Source organism: Hibiscus syriacus, unplaced genomic scaffold, assembly GCF_006381635.1.
Source record: "Hibiscus syriacus cultivar Baekdansim isolate YM2019G1 unplaced genomic scaffold, ASM638163v2 tig00111621_pilon, whole genome shotgun sequence".
Classification (NCBI taxonomy): domain Eukaryota; kingdom Viridiplantae; phylum Streptophyta; class Magnoliopsida; order Malvales; family Malvaceae; genus Hibiscus; species Hibiscus syriacus.
The window spans coordinates 572,974-578,397 of NW_024063138.1; the positions used below are offsets into that span (position 1 = coordinate 572,974).

Here is a 5,424-nt window from a genome sequence, read left to right on the forward strand (position 1 = left end):
AATTTAAAATTTAAGAATAAATTTCGGTAAACGTCAAACAAATTTTTTCATTAAAATTTATACGAGTAGATTCTATTACATTAACCAACATTATTTTATCAAATATATAAAGAGACATAATAATTTTTCACTCAATTTACTCCTATTATATCTTCAATCATCTCTTAGAATCGTTTCTCTCAATCGAAAATTGATGCCTCTCACCTACAAAACAACATACACAAATTCTCATAAGAAACGATTTCTTCTAACATTTTGAGATGCAAAGTCATTGATAATAACATAACATCAATGTTTCCTATCATCTCATTCTCAATAGCTAATGTTGCTAAACCATTCAACCTTTCTTGTGACATTGATGATCTCAAGTACGTTTTTATTAATTTAAGTTTTGAGAAACTTCTTTCGACTGAAGCTACTGTCATAGGCACAGTTAATAAAATCCTATAAGCAATTGAAGCATTCGGATAACAATCTGCATATTTGACAAACTTAAGAATTTCAATGGCGGATAACAATTCTATCGGCAAAGTCATTTGCAAGACTTTCAATTCAGAGAAAAGATCATCTAAGTCAGCATCCGATGAATTGCCATGAGAAAAGGTAGAATGAAAATGAGCACAACATTCTTTCAACTCATTATCATCTAATGACTTTAACTTATTTGAATCATATAAAAATCCAAAAATACTTTCAAATGTCTTCAATTACTCAAATCTATTCTTCAAAGAAGTAATTGTCATATCTACCACAGCCAAAAAATAATTGACTCTAAATGACTCTTCAGGCAATTCAACTTCGTTATCCTCATTATTCTCTCCAAAAAATTTCTTCCTAATCACACAACGTTTTATGGGAAAGATAGGCTCCACATCCATTTCAAGTGCTAGACTTTTAGCTACATTCATACTAGTTGTAAAGCCTTCATCTCTATATTTTTCAAAGTAGAACATCACACCTTCTAATTGCCTTATGGTAGTATCAATGCACATAGACTTAGATTGTAATTTCTTGCTTACCATATTAACAGAAAATAAAATGTCATACCAAATCACAACACCAAGCAAAAACTCAAAACTTGAGAGTGCATTCACCAAACTTTCAGCTTCACTTTTTGACTTTGCATCATTTTCACAAGATTCATATAATTCACACAAAGCGAATCTTATTTGGGGACATTGAAATCTAATAGCTTTGACACATTTAATTCGACTCTTACATCGAGTATTTGATAAATATTTCACAGTTAATCCAGGAACATTATCAAGTAAAATTTTCCATCTCTTTGAACCCGAAAACAATGCATATATGCGTTGAACAACTAAAAAAAATAGCTTTAACACAAGAATGTGCCATATCACCAAGAGTGAGATTTAGACTATGACAAGCACAAGACATGTATAATACTTTTGGATTAATTTCAAGAAATCGTTTTTGAACACCTTGGTGCTTTCCTTTCATATTAGAATCGTTATCATAACCTTGTCCCCTCACATCATCAACATTAAGATCAAGAGACTTCAAAACATTTTGTAGTTCATTAAAGACTCCTAATCCAGATGTATCATCCACTTTTAGAAACTCCAAAAAGTACTCCTCAATTTTAACTTTGTTATTTAATATATTAACACATCGAACTATGAGAGTCATTTGTTCTTGATAGCTCACATCAGGCGTACAATCAAGAATTATGGAAAAGTATTTAGGCTCTTTAATGATCTTAATGATAGAATTTCTCACACTTTGAGATAAAAGGGAAATGAACACATTTTGAATTTTATGTCCAAGATAATGATAATGAATTTCACGATCCTGAATGCGTCTAACACGATCTTGCATAATGACATCAAACTCTGTAATCATTTCAATCAATCCCAGAAAATTACCATTGTTATCTTGATATAGTTTTTCATTGGATCATCGAAACGCAAGATTATGTTTAGCAAGACATTTCACAATTGAGAATATTCTTTGTAACACTTGTCTCCAACGCTCTTTCTCTTTCATAATCTCTTTTTGCAAATTTTTATCGATTGTTTGATTTTTATCCAATCTTACTCTCAATTCATTCCAAATATTCATATTAGTCATATGTTCAACACTATTTTCATGTTGTTTAAGCCTTTGGCTAATATGTTTCCAATCACTTAAGCCATCATTTGCTAACAAACTTACATTACTAATCAATTTGAACAATTTGCAACAAAAACAATATACTTTGTCAGCATTTTTGGAATAAACTAACCATTTTCTATCACTAGTCTCACCATTGCTCAACTTTCTAGAATAACATGCATATGAGAAATGTCTATAATATCTATCAACAGGAAATTCAAGATCCATTTCTCTTATGGGCCCTTTTTCAACTAATATATCCCTCGCATTATTATAAAGATTCTCTCAATTTATAGGATCATATATATTCAAATGAGGAAGTGTTTCTTCACCAATGCCTAAATTTTCAACATTTTCATCAATTGGCACATCATTAAAGTCAATTGGATCATTCACTTCATGATTCACATTTTCAGAATTTTCAGGATTTTCATTTTCAGTATGCAAATTTTCAGTTGATTGATTCAAAGTTTCATGAGAATCATCCTTTTTAAACACAAATTTATCAAGAGCACCTTTTTGTGACTTCTTTAACTTCTCCTCTAGCTTCCTTTTTTTTTCCACTTCCAGACAAATGTTTTTTAGGCAACATCTCATCAAAGAGTCAAACACAATCCAATTCTAATAAATAAGTATAAGAAAAGAAAAATTGCACCTAGATTCTTCAATTAGAATTGTAACCCATTGGAGTAAGATAAAATCACAAATTCCCAATTTAATAATTGACACTGTTGACATAAATATTAATAGTTATAACATGAACACCAAAATAAAAACATCATTAAGAGAGCAAGTGAGCGGATACATAAAATCTCTTATCATAATAGAGTTTGACATAAAATTAAGGGCTTTTAAATAAAGCCTGGAAATGAGAGAGCGAATTGGACTGGAAATGAGAAAGTAAAGAGAGCAAGTGAGCGGAAACATAAAATTAAGGGCTTTTAAATAACATGTATCACACTGTTACCCACATTTGGAGTATGCGGAGCTATTAAGCTATTAGTTATTTCATTATTTCAGTTTTGTTTATTAATTATTAGGCATGTGGATGTAATTGAATTTTTGAAGCATTAATCTAGGGTTGTAAAACCTTTATAACTTCCTCCCTCCTGTCCCCTACGGCTCTATGCCTTTCAAAAACACCTTGTTTTACAGACTAAGATACATTTTGGATTAGTTCATTATGAAATATGCCATGAAAAAGTCTATTATTGTTATGTAAAGTAAACAAGGGCAGAGACCACCTAGTTCACACATGTTCTGTCAAAAGCATGATTATATCAGTTTAATGGAGGTTCAAGATTTTTTTTATCAAGCAGTAAAAAGAAAAAAAATGCTATTTTCCATGTGTTTTCCTGAAAAAGAGGGGGTTGGAACTGCAAAGTGAGGGCAAACAAAAGTGACTTGGCAGCAACTTCATTATAGGTACTATTAAACTATTCATAAAACAAAAAGTGAGATCAAGAGAAAGATTTGTTCCTAAAAGCAATTTCTTTAATTATTGTCTTGATTAATGTCCAGGTCATGTTTGATTCTCAAAATTAAAAGCAAGTTTTCTATGCTTTCACATAATGTTCAACAAAAAGGAATCTTGTGTGTCGGTTATTCCAAAGTAAACAAAAACAAAGGCAAAAGTCCATTGATGATTGATCCTCTCCCCTCTTCTTCTTCTTCCCATTTCATTCATATTTTTACACAAAAAACATAAAAATCATTATCAAATAACAAAGAAAGTCTACGAACTGATTAAAACACCATGACTAACCTCGTTTTCTCTGAAAGCAAAACGATGGAACCTAAGAGGAAGAACATGAGAAGCATCCCTGAATGCTCAAAATCATTCAAGTGAGATGGATTCAGGCCTCTATTGGCAATAAACTTGAGGTGGGTGGAATACAAAAGCACCAATGCATAGATTGATAGTCGTGGTGTTAGGGATTGAAAGTTTTAATTTGGGGTTAGAATATGGAAAACAAGATAGATTGTTGAGAAGAATGGGCCCCTGCTTTTCCTGAATATGTGATTTTGTGCTTTGGGAAGTTAAAAATATTTGGGGAAAATGAGCCCCTTCAAACTTGGGTCCTAAGCTCTTCACGCCTGGGCTCAGGGTCGGCCCTGCCTTCGCATGGCGTAGTATATTTGCTGCTCTCTAGCGCCCTACCTACTTCTGGTGTATCGGTATTAACAGTTGGGTTCCTATCTTTTGTGGGGGTTGATGTGGTACCTCCTCGATCTAACTTACGGGTCCACTTGATGTTGATGCTTCCCAACCACATATTTGTGGTGATTTTATGACACCTAATTACCTTGTGTGGAATACCGGGGAGGTCCAGCGTGGTTTTCATGCTGAAGATGCAACTTTATTCTAAAATGTCCCATTTCTCTGGTTGAGTCTAATATTCTACTCTGAGATGGTCATTCCTCCAGCACATATTCCGTATGTTCTGGGTATTCGTGGTTGTCATGGTGACAATCTAATATGCTGCCTATGTCCCATTTATGGTTATTCTTTTCATACTTGCCTACTCTTCCATAGGTTTGTATATTTAGCTGGCGTGCTTCGCATGAAGCTCTACCTGTGAGACGGTTATATTTGGCGGGGGTTTCTAATGGACGTTGTTTATGTGGTGCTTCGGATGTGATTGTACTCCATGCCTTGTATGATTGTTCTAAGGTACGGTCGATAATTGCCTCTGCTGGTTTTATCGTGGATGACGCTTTATTATTGTTCAACTCTTGTGGTGAATGGTTAGAATATCTGATAACCTCGCTTTCACTGGATCGATTTATTGTCTTTAATTCTCCTTTGAAAGATTTGGCATCACTGGAACCTGTTCTACCATGAATCTTGTCTCCTCCCTAGCTGGCATCTTATCTCCTCTACTGAGGCCCTTCATTCTGCTTATGTGGTTGCGGTCTCTCCCACTACATCTAGGAATCTACCTATTCCTCGATCTTTAACTATTGTCGTTGGTCGAAACCTCCTCGGGGAACCATTAAAATAAATGTTGATGGTGCCTGTCCGAGGCGTCTGGGCTCCCCGGTGGTGGGTGTTCTGGCGCAAGCTTACGATGTTTCCACCCTGGCTGGGAGTGCTTGGCATAGTTGAGGCCTATACTATATGCCAAGGTGTTCGTATGGCCGTCGAGATTTAGTTCCCGTGCGCTATTGTCGAAAGTGATGCTATGAACGTGGTCCACCAGCTCAAGCACCACCATAATAATCATCCAGTGATGCATTACTATTTGTTAAGGCTCGCCGATTGCTTAACTCGCACCCGCAAGTCATTGTTCGTAACACTTATTGCGA

General features: G+C 34.6%; 1 pseudogene; it reads right to left on the reverse strand.

The window, feature by feature from the left end:
- Positions 1–707: 707 nt before the first annotated feature.
- LOC120166018 lies at positions 708–2,343 on the reverse strand (annotated as a pseudogene).
- Between the last annotated feature and the right edge of the window lie 3,081 nt (positions 2,344–5,424).